Source organism: Crocuta crocuta, unplaced genomic scaffold (assembly GCF_008692635.1).
Source record: "Crocuta crocuta isolate KB4526 unplaced genomic scaffold, BGI_CrCroc_1.0 scaffold84, whole genome shotgun sequence".
NCBI classification, from domain to species: domain Eukaryota; kingdom Metazoa; phylum Chordata; class Mammalia; order Carnivora; family Hyaenidae; genus Crocuta; species Crocuta crocuta.
Genome location: NW_027530213.1, coordinates 7,991,702 through 8,010,434, shown reverse-complemented (window position 1 = coordinate 8,010,434; position 18,733 = coordinate 7,991,702). Strand labels below are relative to the sequence as shown.

At 42.8% G+C, this 18,733-nt stretch overlaps 1 long non-coding RNA gene across 1 annotated transcript; it reads left to right on the top strand.

Moving 5' to 3' along the window:
- The first annotated feature begins 106 nt into the window (after window positions 1–106).
- On the top strand, window positions 107–11,103 carry LOC144232592 (uncharacterized). The gene is made up of 4 exons (XR_013335467.1): window positions 107–231; window positions 7,762–7,965; window positions 9,174–9,349; window positions 10,731–11,103. It is a non-coding gene; the product is annotated as an uncharacterized LOC144232592 (long non-coding RNA).
- Window positions 11,104–18,733: the final 7,630 nt, after the last annotated feature.

Genomic DNA, 18,733 nt, shown 5'->3' with positions numbered 1-18,733 from the left:
CACGGGAAAAGCGCTCACGCGCCTGCGCGGGGCGGAGCGGGGCGGGGCGGCGGAGACCGGAAGGGGGCCGTGGCCGAGGGGCGGAGCCTGAGGGAGAAGAACTGGCTGGCGGCCGGTTAGTCGCCTGCTCCTTGTCGGGCCGCGCCAAGCCGCGTGTTCCTCGCTGCCGAGTCTAATTTTCCAGCTTTAGGAAAATGAGGCTGCTAGAGACCTGGCGGCTGGTCTACTTGGGTAAGGGTGTTGCGCCACTTGCATAGGAGGGGCGGCGTCTTTGAGAAATTTACAGGTCCCAAGCTAAATTACCAATCCTTCGCTGAGACTTTCATAATGGTTACTAAAGTGAATACGCCTCCCCACACTCCACCCAGAGAGAAAGAGAGAGAGAGTTGGGGCACACTCTTGCTTTGTACAGCCTCATTTCCCCACCCTCCGTGCTTCAGCCCTTCAAATTTTAGCGTGCCCGAGAGTCACCTGGGAGCTGGTTAAAATACAACTTTCCAGGCCCTATCTTGACGGATCTGGTTCAGGGGGTCCGTAGGACCCAAGAATTTGCCTTTCTAACGAGCTCCTAGGCGATGACTGTGCCGTCAGTATTGCCACCCCACTTCTGATTGCCACTGCTCTAGTCTGCCTCATTTCCTCGAAGTGGAGAAAGAGGGGTTATTGGGAAGCCACCTTATCAGGTTTCTTTTGTGCATTGTTTTTGCTGGAACGAGACCCTGGAAAGGGCTCTGGATCACTCAAGCTAGCGATGCAAGGAAAAAGCTGGAGAAGCGAGTGTGAATGGCTGCAGTGTTCATGGAAAAGTCTGGAAGTGACTAGGTCTGCTCTTGGGACTCTCAGTATACCCTAAGACACTGCCCACTTCGCTCGGTCTGATAAACTATTTACAAAAATTTTTACTTCCAGTTTAGTTGCCTCTGGGCACCAGCAAACAGCAAAAGCTTAGCGGTCAGAAATGGCGGGTGGACCTAACCCTCCATGAATTAGTAACCATGTAGCAAACTGTGGAAAGGCAATTTGCATTCCCTGAGTCTGATTCTTCATGGGTTCAAAGGGTCAGTACCCCATGGGTGTTGTTAAGGAGAATCAAGTGATATAATAAGGCTTGAAAATGCTTTAACTCTAGTGCACCATGTCCATGTTAATTAGCCTCCAGCTGGAGGAAAATTGCCTTCCCTCTTTCTACTTTTTTTGGGAGGCAAGCAAGCCTGACCTCCCTGCACTGCTGTTTTCAAGCACAATAATATCTCTGATACAACAGTGATACAACCCACATCTGTTCCTTAAGCAAATGGGTAGTAACCTTGGAATTCAAAGGAATGATCCCCTTGTCTCAGGCTTTGGGGTCTATGGGCAAAACATAAATTCTGTCTTGGGATAGCCCTGTAAGGAAAGCACAGTGTGGCTGCCTGAGCAGTTTCTCACCAATGCATTTTTGCCTTAGTAGGCCCATTCCCCTATTAATAATAATAATTTATTAATAATTATTATTATATTTTACAATTGTATTGCTATTAAGATGAATATATAAATATTATATATTAAAACATTTTCTTTAACCTAAAAGTTCCTTTTTATCTTCTGATTTTAAAAGAAATAAAACATTTTTATGGGGCGGTAAAAATCTCATGGGCCTTAGGCCCTGTGCCTAATGGAGAAGCTAGTCCCAATGCAGAACGAACCCCTCTGCAGTCACAAGTATGTTTGTATTACAAATATAAAATATTTAGATCCCCACCAAACCATATTTTACATGGGGACAAAATTAGACGCTTGAGTAAGACGACCTTGGACTGGGGGGAGGGGGGCAGATGCTTCCTGAACACTCATTCCAAACCTTTTTCTTAGTTATACAGCCAGGAGATTTGCGTAAGGTGTTGAGTCCAGGAAATTTGTGTAAGGTGTCGAGTCCAAGTTTCATGTCCACTGCTGTCACCCCCAGTTTCAGGAATGGATCCCCAGAGGTTTAACCCAATGAGGGTAAACCATCTCTCTTCCACAGTCATTGTGCAGTTATGGCCCCCCACCCAAGACGTAAGCCAATCAGCACATTGGGCTCCCCTGGTGATAAGGATTAGCTCAGGTTAACAACTCAACCTGAGTTGTCAAGTTTTGACCAGTCAGAGTAAAGCTCAAGACTCTTGTTCAGTGGTTGAGGAAAGGGATGCCCTCCTTGTTGCCTGGATATGGACAAGGAAGCATGTACCCAGAGTGCTTCAGGCAGTCATCTTGAAAACATGGAGAAAGGGAGAACTGAGAGAACCAACGAGAAACTGAGCCCCAACCTCTGAACTCTCACTTATACGAACCAACAAATTCTCTTTATTGTAGAAGCCAGTTGGAACTGCTTTTGTTTTATCCAGCAATTAAAAAGATACACGGTATGTTGAAATTAAGATTTTGACTGAGACTCCAAGACGAGGCAAAAATGACATCCTAAGATGTGTGTGAGACCAATTGCCTCTCTCCCCTGGAAGGATCTTCAGAGTGGATGTTGGAGAATTAATTCCCTCCTGCCCTTAAGCCTCCTCCCACATTTTGTCAAGATTGAGCGCTAGAGAAAATAGTGACCAAGAGGACTTCACAAGAAGGATTTCTTTGGAGACAGGCTGGGTTGTGAGTTCTGCGTCTCCCCGCTGGAGAAGGTGGAGGGTATCTGCCCCCCTTGCCTCAATCTGGCAGAGAGGAGATGTTGAGAAACCATTCGCAGGGCCTGTGGGCTCCCAGGTGTTTGGGATCCCAGCGGCCACCTGGGCAAGTCAGGCTATTGAGCTGTTTCGGTGACACAACAAAGATGAGCCAGAGAGGCTGTCAACCAGATATGAACTTTGCTGGTGGGAAGGTCATCTAGAGTCTTAAATTCTGCCCAAGATAACTTGGAGGGACGAAGACTCTCCAGCAGTGAGCATACTAGTGTGAAAGGGCCCCTGGAGGACGAGCCCGAGAGGAAACCTTCCTGGGTCATGGGTGGGCAGCTGCAGGTGGGAGTGCAGGGGGTTTCTGAGGGGCCAGGAGAGTGTTGGTTCTAACCATGCCAGGCCAGAGGGTGCAAAACCAAGTTATGATGGAACCGATTGGAACGAAAAATTTTTTCGCCCCCTCTGTCCCCCTTTTCAGCCTAGGAATGGAAAGAACAGGGAGCAGGTAAGGTAAGAAAGAAGGCAGAACCAGCCATACTAGAGGCTGGTGTCCACCGACATGTCCCACCTCAGGGAGGAAGATAATAACTCTTACCCTTGAGCAAAACTACAGTGTTGATTAATATTTTGGACTATCATTCTGTCACAGATTCTGTGTATAACTGAAGTAGCTGCATAATTATTTACTCCCGAAGAGAGTACACTCAAATTGCAATAATATGGGAAGGTTTCTTTACGAAGTGTTAAAGGAGAAAGGAATGGACAGCATGTAGTGAAGATCCTCAAGGGCCCAGGAACCCATGTTCAATAGCCTTGCCCTGCAGGGATGCAGAGAGGCCATTTTCTCAAGGGAAAGAGAGCCGTGAAAAGCAGACCACATTGGGAGGAGCAGCCTTCCATCAAGGGATGCAGCCAGATGAGTTGACCTCAGGAGAAGAGAGGCAGGAGATTACATTCCTGACCTTGTTCCCTTCCCTTCCTCCACTTTCCTGCTGGAGTTCTCCATTGCCCAAGTTCAACCAGAATCCAGAGGACACACAGCCTCTCGATGTGGTCTGTACAAGTCTGGTTGGTGAGTGGATCTGGAGGGGCAAACGGAGGGAACCCCACACACAGACTACCCTTGTCATCATCCAGGGGCAAAGGAAGGGCTCCCCTCACCAAGTAAGTTCTAAGAACACAATAGGAAGCAAAATTCAGAGCAAGATTTCATTTTGATTCTATCCTTCCATCCTTCTGGCTCGCCTTCCCAGTTACTCAGACTACCAGATTCAACTCATTTCTGGCTTGGTTCAAAAACCATGGTGTATTTAACAGTTTCTAGTCTAATAAATATCTGCGGCAAGCACGAGTAGAAAGAGAGACAAAGCAAGAAAATATAACTAGGTGAGAGAAGGAACAAAAGGGAGAAGAAACACATGAGACCTTGACAATTTTGCTGGAAGAATGTATGCCTTTCTAAAAGTGCATGGGCAATTGAGGGAAATCAGACATTAATGGCTGCTGATTACAGTCATGAACTAGATTGTAACTGCTACACTTCCTTACCCTTACACAAGAATAACAATGAGGAGGGATCGCAGGTCCCCAGAGTCCATCAGCTGGTCCCTCTAGTAAGTAGAGAGCTGGCTGCACTTATATTTGAGGACCACCCACCATGTCCAGCTCCTACTGGTAGAGACACTGGGAGCCAAATGGCATCCACAGCTGCCTTCATTGACCAGCTGGCAACCAAGAGAATGCTATGCTGGGCGCTCAGTCCCCAGGGACCTTCTGGCACAATCAGAGCCCTCCTCAGGGGGATAGAATGTGCTATGGGAAAAGTTTGNTACATTCCTGACCTTGTTCCCTTCCCTTCCTCCACTTTCCTGCTGGAGTTCTCCATTGCCCAAGTTCAACCAGAATCCAGAGGACACACAGCCTCTCGATGTGGTCTGTACAAGTCTGGTTGGTGAGTGGATCTGGAGGGGCAAACGGAGGGAACCCCACACACAGACTACCCTTGTCATCATCCAGGGGCAAAGGAAGGGCTCCCCTCACCAAGTAAGTTCTAAGAACACAATAGGAAGCAAAATTCAGAGCAAGATTTCATTTTGATTCTATCCTTCCATCCTTCTGGCTCGCCTTCCCAGTTACTCAGACTACCAGATTCAACTCATTTCTGGCTTGGTTCAAAAACCATGGTGTATTTAACAGTTTCTAGTCTAATAAATATCTGCGGCAAGCACGAGTAGAAAGAGAGAGAGACAAAGCAAGAAGATATAACTAGGTGAGAGAAGGAACAAAAGGGAGAAGAAACACATGAGACCTTGACAATTTTGCTGGAAGAATGTATGCCTTTCTAAAAGTGCATGGGCAATTGAGGGAAATCAGACATTAATGGCTGCTGATTACAGTCATGAACTAGATTGTAACTGCTACACTTCCTTACCCTTACACAAGAATAACAATGAGGAGGGATCGCAGGTCCCCAGAGTCCATCAGCTGGTCCCTCTAGTAAGTAGAGAGCTGGCTGCACTTATATTTGAGGACCACCCACCATGTCCAGCTCCTACTGGTAGAGACACTGGGAGCCAAATGGCATCCACAGCTGCCTTCATTGACCAGCTGGCAACCAAGAGAATGCTATGCTGGGCGCTCAGTCCCCAGGGACCTTCTGGCACAATCAGAGCCCTCCTCAGGGGGATAGAATGTGCTATGGGAAAAGTTTGGTTAGCTATTTCTATCTGTGCTTCAGGGGCGAAACAATAACTACAGGAATATGCTTCACCTTCTTCAAAATCCAGAGGCAGGATGTTCTTTAAATAGCGCTGTTTCCCTCTCCTATTTAATGTGTGGAATCACGTTTTTCCGGTCTTTAACAGATATATTTAATTCTCATGCAAGTTAAAAAACAATAAGAGAAAAACATGTGATTTTCAGTAAATTCATAATGTATTTGAGTTGGGGGAGAATTAGAGAAATGCTTGGTCTACATGTCTTACTCCACAAATAGAAAGGCTGAGGTCCAGTGTGGTTTAGGAGTCATGGATCTAATTAGTGACAGAGATAAGTGGACATCTGGACTGTTACATGTCCACATCTGGGCTGCTACATGTCCAGCACCCTTCCCTCTTCTTGGGAAAACTGTGTCACCCCCTCCCTCCCCGCTACAGTGCAGCTGTGATGGGGCTTCCCATCCTGAGGGTCTTACTCCATGCGCGTCCCATCCCAGACCACCACTTTCCCAGCCACAGAGATTGGTTCTAGGTGAGCAGCTGTCTGAACTAGAGCCAGTCAGAGTCCATTCCTAGAACTTTTGATGCCAAGTTTGGAGGGAGAGTCTTCTGCTCACCCTTTCCCTTTAAATCATGATCCCGGAGCTTTCATCAGCCATGTCCCCAGCTATGTAGAATGTCCTGGCATGACAGTGACCCTCAGAGAGAATCAAGATATGAAGTGCAGATCGAGAGTAACAGCAGAACCCCGGTTCCTACTGATCTCCCTCCAGTTTTGTGGGCACCCCTCACAACATGTTCTCCTTAAGACCTGCTGGTGTTTAAGCTAGTTAGAATTGGGTTTCTGTCACTTACTATTAAGAGCCTTGACTAATACACAGATTTTAGTCTAGAACCTAAGTCTCTGGACCCCAAGTACAGTAGTCACACCACTATACCAAATTGTTGAAATACAACACCATATATTTGGTAGTGCCTTGTGGTTTTCAAAATATAGTCTTTCAAGGGGGCTAATTCTGAAGAATTGCAATATGTAAGAGAAGAATGCATTTCCAGTATAAAATTCATAAGCCAGCCCCTCTCTTTCCTTTGTTTCCCCTGGTTCTTTCCATTTTTTTTAATACACAGCCAGAGGAAGGACTCAGAGAACATGAGGGTTTTTTTGTTTGTTTATTTGTTTTTTAGAGACAGAGCAGAAGTGGGGAAAGGGCAGAGAGAGAGGGAGACACAGAATCTGAATCAGGCTCCAGACTCTGAGCTGTCAGCACAGAGCCCGATTTGGGGCTTGAACTCACAAACCGTGAGATCATGAACTGAGCCGAGTTCAAGGCTCTTAACCTGCTAAGCCACCCAGGTGCCCCGAGTCTTTAATGTCTGTACCAAACACCACTAAATCTCCGTTTTAACTAAGAAGTTCTCCAAACTCAACAGAGACTGATCAAAAAGTGAAGATTCGAACTCCTGGATCTGGAATAATACCACAGAGACCATAAGTATCAAAGACTCAAATTAAGTATCTTTAGAGAGATTTGAGGCAATGTTGTTTCATCCATCGTAGAAGAATTGGAAGATCAGGTTTAAGGGAATTCACAAAAAATTGAATAAAATAACTAAGAAATATAAAAGGTGGAGAAAAAGATCAAACCCATAAGCAATCAGTCCAGGAGGTCCAACATCTGACTAAAACCAGATCGAGTGGACAGGGAAGACAAAATAAAGGAGAACAAATAAATAAATAATAGAGTATAATTTCTCAGAGCTAAAATATATGAACATTTCAGATGGAAAGGATACACCAACTGCCCAGGCCAAGGGTATGAATGAATCTCACACCAAGACTTAGCCTTGTGAACACTCAGAATTCGAGTGCTTCAGAGAAGATTCCAAAGTTTCAGAAAGAGAAAAATCAGAGTGGCCTGAAAAATCTCATCAACAACTCCACTTTAGCAGCTATAAAGCTCAAAGCTCAGAGGGCAAATAAATTTCAGATAAATATGACATACCCACTCAAATCATGATCCAGATACAGTTAACATTTGCAGACATAACTAAACTTAGAAAATATATCCTCACCGTATCTTTTCTCATTCAAAAATGTGCTGCAACAGGAAATGTGAGATGTGAGGTCTCACTAATGGAAAAGCAAATATTTAATACCTGAAAGGGTTCTCCACCACGTTTATTTTTAAACTATGCTGAAAACTGGTAGCTCACCTATCAGTGTGATGAAATCTCAAAGTTTGACAACATAATTTGTTGTCCAGCCTATTGTCCAAGAAAACAGGTAGTTTGATACATTGCTGATAGAGATACAAGTAATTATAACATCCATGGAAAGGAATTTGGCGATACCTAACACAATTACGTTAGTATGTAGCCTTTGACAGAATTCTTGCTTTCAGGAATCGATTCCGAGAAGATGATAAAAACATGACCACGGGCATTGTAGCATTATTTGCAGTAGCAAAGACTGAAAACAACCCAAACATCCACCAACTGGGAACTGGATGAATGAGTTGTACTGTAGCCCTACAATGGCAGCCTTATGAATCTGTGAAAAAGAAAAAATCTTCCTCCGTGCCATGAGAGATCTTCAGAATAATTGGGTAAGTAAAAAAGGCAACATTTTAAAAAATGAAGTTTGATATTTTACATTTAAAAATGGGAGAAGAGAAAGACTGAATACTTATATTTTTAAACATTGAAGGATAAACTGAAAACCTTTAGAAAGTACTTAGCTGGTTGAAAGTCACAGGAAGGAAGAGTAGGAACAGAGCTAGAGTTCTACAAATGTACCTTATTTTGTGTCTTTGACTTTGGAATCATGAATATTTCACATAATTGTAAAACTAATTTTTTAAAAGCAATCTCTAAATAAATATTGAAGTATTTAATATACTTAGTGGGTGGCAAACTTCAAAGGGAGAACTGTTTCAAGTGACTTTCAGACATAAATTTGACTATATACATATCTTACAGGATAATATATATCTTATAGGAGATACTTAAATAACAACAAAAAAATTGTCCCCTTCATAAAAAGTTTCAGATTGTTTCCAGTAATTATACTGCTCCTATCATCGATACTGAAATTGTTATTCCAAGACTATTTGTGTGTATACTGTATTTTGAATAATTATGTTAGTATTGTTTGCAATGCAATAGGATTTTAAGTTTTGGAGCAGAGATACAGCTAAGAGCGATAGGGTTAAGTAAAACTCTACAGTTGTAATTTTGAATTGTATTTGTATGAACTCATGATTTTTTTTATCTTAAAAAAGAAACATATCCTAGCTCCCTATGTTGAATAGACCTGAACACATAACCAACCCGATAGCAGTAAGCACCTATAGCACCCAGATTATGATAGCTAAACACCATTTTCTAGAAATGAAACCAAGAGTCCTTGGAGAAATAGCTGAATCCATGGTCTGGGGTAAGAAACAGACAAAATGAGCCTGAATCATCTTGTCATTCTGAAAGGAAGGAAGCTATAAAACCCAAGACAAAGCCAACTACTAATGTAACCAACATGAAGAGGCTCTCACTATCCACATAGCTAATTTGTGCATCAGTAATAGTAATGGCTGTAATGATTAGAACACATCAAATGGATTTAAGTGCATGAGTCCATAATGACTTTAAAAAATCCTCTCACTGTTCACTGGGCCGGAGCTGGAAAACCCAATCAATATTTTGAAAATAGGCAATTAAATAAGTAAATCAAACATCTACCCCACCTTGATATGAACTGCTCCTTAGGTAACAGAATAGTCATGAAGGAAGATTTCTCTTTTTTGTTTATTTTTTAAAGAATAGGAGTTAATGAATGAAGAAGGAGATAGTCGAAGGGGATCTCCATTTTTACAATGCTTAATGCATTAAAGAATTGCAGCAAGGATTAATCACCAGCTGGTAATATCACACACAAAAAAGAGATGACCAGACATTACATGCCTCTGGAGAGAAGGACACCACACCACCTGTAAGGTACTCTGGCCAAAAACTCAAAGCAAAGTCTGATCCAGCCTCTAGATCTAATTTTACTTTCCATCAAATACAGGGCATGGGGAACATGACTAACTCTATCATGGCACCCAGCTGGCAGGCTCTTCAGGACAAAAAACCCTTTTCCTCAAAATAAATTGCAAGTTCAAAAGAATGAGAGAGAGAGAGAGAGAGAGAGAAAGAGAAGAAGGAGGAGGAGGAGGACGAAGAGAAAATCCGTAAATTTAACTAGACTTCAGAATCCTAGCAACCCACAGCAATATAGGCACCTTATCTACGTGTTCCTGATTTGAGCATATTAACTATAAAAGAAATTATGAGACAAATGGGGATATTTTGACCATTGATTGGATTTTTGATGTAATTAGATAATTATTATCAACTTACAGATGGGATAAGAGTATTTTAGATTTATTTTAAAAAAATCCTCCAGGGGCGCCTGGGTGGCTCAGTTGGTTAAGCATCCCACTCTTGATTTCGGCTCAGGTCTTGATCTAGTGGTTGGTGGGATCAAGCCCTGTGTTGGGCTCTGCACTGATAGCATAAAGCCTGCTTGGGATTCTCTCTCTCTCCCTCTCTCCCTTTGCCCCTCCCTGGCTTGTGCACATGCTCTCTCTCTCTCAAAATAAATAAACTTAAGTAAAAAGAAAAAGAATCCTCCAAAATATTTGCATACCAAAATATTTACAGATGAAGCGAAATATTTAGAATTTGCTTCACAGTAGTCCAGAATGGGGTGGGGGGAGTGGACGGGGTACAGATGCAACTGACTAGCCACAACTTGATCTCTGTTGAAGTTGAGTGATGGTTGCATGAGAATTCTTTTATGCTGTTTTTCCTGTTTTTGGAAATGCTTGAAATTACCTATGATAAAAAAATTTTTTAAGTCATGAAAAGTTTGCATTTACTCTTGTTATATCCCCATGCTGGCTTCATATTAAAATGTAACTATCAAAAATCACTCTGTTAAATCCTTATGCTTACAGGTAACTCTTAAAAATCTTCGAGGGGCACCTGGGTGGCTCAGTCGGTTAAGTGTCTGACTTCAGCTCAGGTCATGATCTCGCTGTTCGTGGGTTCGAGCCCCATGTCGGGCTCTGTGCTGAAGGCATGGAGCCTGGAGCCTGCTTCGGATTCTGCATCTCCCTCTCTGTCTCTCCTTCACTCATGCTCTGTCCTTCAAAATAAATAAATGTTAAAAAAATATTTTAAAAAAATCTTCGAGGAACAGGGACACCCTAGAGAAAAGTGCTGTGTCTACTTTAAGGGTATCCCCACTGTTTGCTCACAGGTGGGAGGCTGAATAACAGCCCCCAAAATATCCATATTCTAACCCCAGAACCCTGTGAATGTTACTTCGTAGGGCAAAAGGGATTTTGCATATGTGACTGAATTAAGGATTTTGAGATGGGAGATGATCCTGCACTATCTGGGTGGACCCAGTTTAGTCCTAAACATCTTCATAAGAAAGAGGAAAAGAGATGTTTGACTACAGAAGAAGGTGATGCGACAACAGAATCAAGTGGTAAAAGACAATATGATGCAGGAGGGGCCACAAGCCAAAGCACAGGGGAAGCTTCCAGAAGCTGGAAAAAGCAAGAAAACAAATCCCACCCCCTCCTCCTCATCCAGGGTCACCGGAAGGAACCAGCCCTGGCAACACCTTGATTTTGAGCACTCTGAGACTCATTTTTGGACTCCCAGGACCATAAGATAATAAATCTGTGTCGTCTGAAGCCACCGAGTCTGTGGTAATTGGTTATGCCAGCCGTAGGGCACTGGTACACCCCAGTTTGTNATTTTGAGCACTCTGAGACTCATTTTTGGACTCCCAGGACCATAAGATAATCTGTGTCGTCTGAAGCCACCGAGTCTGTGGTAATTGGTTATGTCAGCCGTAGGGCACTGGTACACCCCAGTTTGCGAGTCCCAGGGGTACTGAGCAGGGCAGGGAGGCCTTCTGCCTGGGAAATGGGGCTCATAGCAGCTGAGATGGAGTGTTGTGAGAATCACACAAAGCGCTCAGATCATTGATCAATAAATGTTTGCTCTCCCTTCTTATGTTTCTTCCTCTTCCCTTCTGCCCCTCACTCAATCTCTGGTCACAATGACAGCTAACAAGGGTGCACATTTCCTATAAGAGAAAACAGTGCTGGGGCGCCTGGATGGCTCAGTCAGTTGAGCATCAGACACTTGATTTTGGCTCAAGTGATGGTACCAGGGTCGTGGGATCAAGCCCCATGCCTGGCCCCTACCTGAGTGTGGAGCCCCTTTGGGATTCTCTCTCTCCCTCTGTGACTCTCCCACTTGCCTACACTCTTTCCTTCTCTCTTTCAAAATAAATAAACATTTAACAAAGAAAACACTGTTGAAATAACAACTTCTCCTCCAAGCTGTGGGTTATAAATTAAAACGAGAAGGAAAGCAATGCCAACAGACAAGGTCTCTGAGGTAGTTGTTAACATAACTATGTTGCCATTATCTGGGAGAGATGACCTTGGTGGGAATATTAGTTCTGACACATGCCAAAGGAGGAAAACATTTTTTTTATGTTGCTTTATTTTGCGAAACAGAATGAGAAAGAGCAGGGGAGAGGCAGAGAGAAGGAGAGGGTGAGAATCCCAAGCAGGCTCCCCGCTGTCAGCACAGCTTAACAAACTGAGCCACCCGGGTGTCCATGGAAAACATTATTTTAATCAGTTTTCCTACCAGGGTACTTTTGATGAGGGAGTAAAAGGCAAGCTGGGGGCAAAACACAAGCTAATACCCCACAGGTGCCCCCTTCCTCACTGGGGTGGGGTCTGTGTGACATTCCTCAGGCACACCCCCCCCACACACACACACACACTGGCCAAGAACAAAGGAATGGGAAAAACAAATGGTTAAGTGATAGAGGTCACAGTCATGCAGGATAGAGTCTCCATCAGTCTGTAACTGTCTTAATGATTCACAAGAAAAAAGGCAATCTCCAGAGACCTAAAGACTCAATTTCCTGTAGCCCTAACATCGCCCCTGCTCCGTTGGCTAGAAAATCTTGTGTCACCAGTCATTCCTCACGACCCCAGCACAGCCCTTTCTGCCCACCAGTCCTGTCCCCAGAGCTTTAATAAAACCACCTTTTCGCACCAAAGGTGGTTTCGTCTCAATTCTTTCTTGGCCATCAGCTCTGATCCCCAGCACTTCAAACCACATCACTTTCTTTTTTTTAAAACGTTTTTTAAATGTTTAATTTATTTCTGAGAGAGCGAGAGAGAGAGAGCGCGAGAGCAGGGGAGGAGGATCAGAGAGAGAGGGAGATACAGAATCCGAAACAGGCTCCAGGCTCTGAGCTATCTGTCAGCACAGAGCCGGACTTGGGGCTCAAACCCACAAACCGTGAGATCATGACCTGAGCCGAAGTTGGACGCTTAACCAACTGAGCCACCCAGGCGCCCCAAACCACATCACTTTCATGGGTATTTTAAACTCATGACTATTACCAGACTATTAAAAAGAAATACATTTTAATAATCAATGTTTTGTCAGGTAGAAGTGAAAATTCCAAACTAATGGGATTACATTATGATCAATTTGAAAATGTATGAAGGAAGGAAGGAAAGGAAGAAGGAAGGAGAAAAAGGAAGGAAAGAAGGAAAGGTTAGAGGCAGTTAGATTCTAACAGGATACCTGTGGGGATGTCACAGCCAGCTATTGGGAGAGATGGATAGATTAGATAGATAGATAGATAGATAGATAGATAGATAGATAATAGATAGATGATAGATAGATAGATAGATAGATAGATAGATAATTGATGGATAGATCTTCCTATTGGCTGTGTTTCTGTAGAGAACTCTAACAGAAGGAAATAACACAGAAGGAAAGAAAGAAAAGAAAAGGGTAAATTTCTCTACATTCCTTTAAAAAATTTTTTTAATGTGTATTTTTGAGAGAGAGAGAGAGAGAATGTGTGTGTGTGTGTGTGTGTGTGTGTGTGTGTGAGCAGAGGAGGGGCACAGAGAGCGAGGGAGACACAGAATCAAAGCAGGCTCTAGGCTCTGAGCTGTCAGCACAGAGCCTGATGCAGGGCTTGAACTCATGAACCTGAGCCAAAGTTGGACGCTTAACCAACTGAGCCACCCAGGCGCCTTGACAATTCCTTTATTTTATTTAAAAAATTTGTTTTAATGTTTTATTTATTTTTGAGACAGAGAAAGACAGAGCATGAGAGGGGGAGGGACAGAGAGACAGGGAAATACAGAATTTGAAGCAGGTTCCAGGCTCTGAGCTGTCAGCACAGAGCCCGACGCGGGGCTCAAACTCATGAACTGTGAGATCATGACCTGAGCCGAAGTTGGACGCTTGACCGGCTGAACCACCCAGGCACCCCTATTATTTATTTTCGAGAGACAGAGTGCAGGTGGGGTAGGGGCAGAGAGAGAGAGATACGATCCGAAGTGGCTCCTGGCCCTGAGCTGTCAGTACAGAGCCCAAGTGGGGCTTGAACCCACAAAGTCTGAGATCATGACCTGAGCCAAAGTCAGACACTCAATCGACTGAGCCACCCAGATACCCAAACGTTTTTTAATGTGTATATTCGCTATTTGCATATCTTTCTTTGTGAAGTGTCTGTTCAAGCCTGTTGCCATTTTTTAAATTGGGTTGTCTTTTTATTATTGAGTTTTATATTCTGTATATAACTTCCTTAATCAGATCTATAATTTGTGTTTTCTTACAACACTTACTTGGCTTGCCTGTTTGTTTTTCTTAACAGTCTCTTTTATAAGCAGGATTTTACAATTTTGACAAAACAATTCATCACTCTGCCGATTTCTATTTGTTTACTGTTTATTATTTTTGCGAGCAAGAGAGAGAGAGCACAAGTGGGGAAGGGGCAGAGAGGAGACAGAATCCGAAGCAGGCTCCAGGCTCTGAGCTGTCAGCACAGAGCCTGATGCAGGGCTCAAGCCCATGAACCATGAGATCATGACCTGAGCCGATGTCGGACGCTCAACCGATTAAGCCACCCAGACACCCCCAGTAATCTCTTTTTATAAGGACACCAGAATTAGGGCCCTCCCTAACTGCCTCATTTTAACTTCATTATCTTTTTAAAGACCCTAACCCCAAATATAGTCACATTTTGAGGTATTGGGGGTTAGGGCCTCAACATACAAATTGGGAGAGTACACAGTTCAGTCCATGACAATAGTGCTGTTTGTCTCCTATATCCATTTGGGTTTTTTGTCTAGTTGTTCTACCAAAGACTGACATTGTGGTGTTTAAAACCCAACTTTGTAGATTTTCCTCACACGTTTTTGTTTCATATGTGTTCTACTGTGTCAGTAAGCATACGCAATTTTTCTTTACTGTTATGCTTTCTTCAAGTTATATCTTATCCCTGCATAATGAGATATGCTTAGGTGTGATTTTCTTTCTATTTATTCCCTTTGGGCTTTGCCAAGCATCTTAGATCCCCAAATTTATGTTTTTCAACTAATTTAGGGAATTTCCAGCCATTATTCCTCCAAATTTTTCTCTGCCAGGTTCTCTCTTTCCTTCCCTTTGGGATGCCATTTACATATATGCAAGGCTACTTTATACTATTCCATGTATCACAGAGCATCCATTTTCTAAATCTTTCCCTTGTTTTTTTCGGTTGGATAAGTTCTAATCACTGTTCCTCATGTTCCCAACCATATCCACTGCACTCTCTTCATCACTGTGTTAAGCCCAGGCAGCGAATTTTTCATGATAGACTATACTTTTCAGGTCTGGATCTTTCATTTGTTTTTTTTCCTTGTTTTTGGGTTCTCTTTCTTTGCTCAGATTCTCCCATTTGTTCATTACTTTGGGTCATATTTTCTATTTAGGTCTCTGGCAGACATATTTATAATTGCTGCTTTAAGGTCCTTGTCTGCTAACTCCAGTATCTAAATGACTTTGGAGTTGGTTTCATTTGACTTCCTCTTCTCTGGACTGGAAGTCACAGCTTTCCTGTGTCTTTGTAATTCCAGTGGGGTTTTGTGTTTTTGTGTTTTTGTGGGGTTTTTGTGTGTGTGTGTGTGTGTGTGTGTGTGTGTGTGGTATACTGAACATCATGGGGTATATATCTTTTCCAGATTCTGTAATTGCCATCTGTGGGCCAGTGTGATACATGCCACAAATATTGAGAACCATTTGATCGGGCTTTAATTTCACAATATTGCAGGCCACAGACCTGGATTAGTTGACAAATGCATAATTCTTTGTAGCCTTAAGACTTCTGGTTATTAGGAATAAGTTTTTGTTTGTCTCACAGAAAGCTTTTTGTATGATTGATACTATCAACACATACTGATATTACAGCTACTGTATGAAGCATGGTCTCTGTCTTCAAAACCTTTAAAAGGTATCTTTAAACACTGGACAATACCAGTGTTGGTGAAGAGACAGAGCAACTGAAACTCCCGTATTTTATCAATGACGCTTTTCCGTGTAACAAATCACTCCAAAATGAGTGGCTTAAAGGAACAACAATTCAGGGAGCTCAAACTCTCACAATTCTGAAGATTAGTTCAGCTAGGTGGTCACTGGAGTTTTGCTATGCTTACTCATGGGTCTGCAGTTAGCTGCTGGTCAGCTAGTGTGCTCTGCTCCGAGGGGTCAATTGGCCGTTGACTGGGTGACATGTCTCTGATCATCCAGCAAGCTAGCTTGAGCTTATTCACACAGCGACTGGGCAGGGGCACACGACAGTGGACACGTGGAAGGCTTCTGAAGGCCCTGGCCTGGAGCGTCTTATATAATTTCTTAATAGTTGTATTAGTCAAAGCCAAAACAAATCACAAGGTCAGCTCACATTTGAAGAATGGAGAAATGTGCTTTGTGTTTTGATGGGAGGAGATACAAAGTCTCTGTGTAAACAAGGGAAGAGTTGTTGCCATTCTTGCAAGATGTCATATTTATTACTTGTGGGGATATAAAGTGGTACTGATGCTTTTTTTTAATGTTTTGGTTTTTATTTTAATTTTTGAGAGAGAGACACACCAAGTGTAAGTAGGAGAATGGCAGAGAGAGAGGGAGACACAGAATCTGAAGCAGGCTCCAGGCTCTGAGCTGTCAGCACAAAGCCAGACACTGGGCTCAGACTCACCAAGGGCAAGATAATGACCTCAGCCCAAGTCGGATGCTCAACCAACTGAGCCCCACCAGGTGCCCCAGTACTGATGCTTTTGAAGACTATTTAGCTGTATCCAGTAAAGCTATCTATCAATTCCACTTCTCATATATACTCCAGAGAAATTAATGCTTATGTCCACCAAAATACATGGGAAAAAATGTTCTCAGTCCATTTTTATTCATAGTAGCCAAAACCAGAAAGCAGTGTAAATGTTCATCAATAGAAAAGTGGAGAAATAAATTATGGAATATTCATATAATGGAATACCATATGGAAAAAAAATTACAAATGACTGCACGGGCAACCGTTTTTTGAATAAAAGAACCAGACACAAAAGGATACATACTGTATTGTATGATTAGATTTAATTGAGGTTTGAAACTGGGCAAATCTGTCTGTGACCATTGAAGTCATTATAGTGGCTTCCTTGGTGTGTGGGGGGAAGTGGAGGGTTTTTAACATTTATTTATTTATTTTGAGAGAGAGAGAAAGAGAGCAGGAGCAGGGAAGGGGCAGAGAGAGAGGGAGAGAATCCCAAGCAAGCTCTGCACTGTCAGCACAGAGCCCGACATGGGCCTCAACCTCATGAACCTGAGATCATGACCTGAGCCAAAATGGAGAGTAGGACATTTAACCGACAGAGCCACCCAGGTGCCCCAGGAATGTTCTATATCCTTTTTAAAAATAGTTTATTGTCAAGTTGGTTTCCATGTAACACCTGGATCTCATCCCCACAAGTGTCCTCCTCCATGCCCATCTCCCCGCTTTCCCTCCCCCTACCCCCATCAACCCTCAGTTTGTTCTCAGCATTCAAGGGTCTCTCATGGTTTGCCTCCCTCCCTCTCNCATGGAGGAGGACACTTGTGGGGATGAGCACTGAGTGTTATGTGGAAACTAATTTGACAATAAACTATTTGTAAAAAAAATAAATAAATAAAATAAAATAAAATGCAACTGATTTATGTACGTTGATTTTGTATCCTGCAACTTTGCTGAATTCATGGATCAGTTCTAGTAGGCTTCTGGTGGAGTCTGTCAGATTTTTTATGTAGAGTAGTATGTCGTCNGGTTTGTCAATTTTGTTTATTTTTTCAAAAAACCAACTCTTGGTTTCATTGATCTGTTCAGCTGTTTCTTTGGTTTCTATATTTTTTATTTCTGCTCTGATTTTTATTATTTCTCTTCTCCTACTGGGCTTGGGGTGTTCTTGTTTCTCTCCCTCTAGTTCCTTCAGGTGCACTGTTAGATTCTGCACTTGTGCTTTTTCTTATCTCTTGAAATAGGCCTGGAGTGCAATGTAGTTTCCTCTTAGGACTGCCTTTGCCACATCCCATAGAGTTTGGATTGTTGTATTTTCAGTTTCATTTGTTTCCATATATTTTTAAATTCCCTCTCTAATTACCTGATTGGCCCATTTGTTCTTTAACCTCCATGTTTTTGGAGGTTTTCCAGGCTTCTTCCTGTGATTAACTTCAAGTTTCATAGCATTGTGATCTGAAAGTGTGCATGGTATGATCTCAATTCTTTTATATTTGTTGAGGGCTGCTTTATGTCCCAGTATGTGATCTGTCTTGGAGAATGTGCCATGTGCACTTGAGAAGAAAGTGAATTCCATGGCCCGGATGTAGAGTTCTAAATATATCTGTCCAAGCCATCTCTTCCAATGGGTCATTCAAGTCCATTGTGTCTTTAGTGATTTTCTATCTAGTTGAGCTATCCATTGCTCTAAGTGGAATATTGNGATCGATTCAAGTTACGTTTGAGGAGAGTTTTCTGTGCCTCTTGGATTTCAACATCTGTTTCCTTCCCCAGATTGGGGTGGGGAAGTTCTCTGCTATAATTTGTTCAAGGACTCCTTCAGTGCCTTTCCCTCTCTCTTCCTCTTCTGGAATTCCTGTGATACGGATATTATTCCTTTTGACTGCATCGCTGAGCTCTTGAACTCTCCTTTCGTGTTCCTGTATCAGTCTATCNTTTCATCATTTTGATTAGCTTTCTGTCTCTTGTTAGTTTTAAAAGCTTGTTATGCACTCTGCTGGAGTGCAATGTACTTTCCTCACTCTGTGAGTGCTACTGCACCGCAGAAGGCTCTTTGACTGTCCAGGGCCTGTCCGTTCAGAAAGTGTTCTTTGAATAGTGTCTCTTGGTCTCTCTTGTTGAGACCTTGANAAAAAGAAAAAAAAAAAAAAAAAAAAAAAAAAAAAAAAGAGGAAGGAGGGAAGACG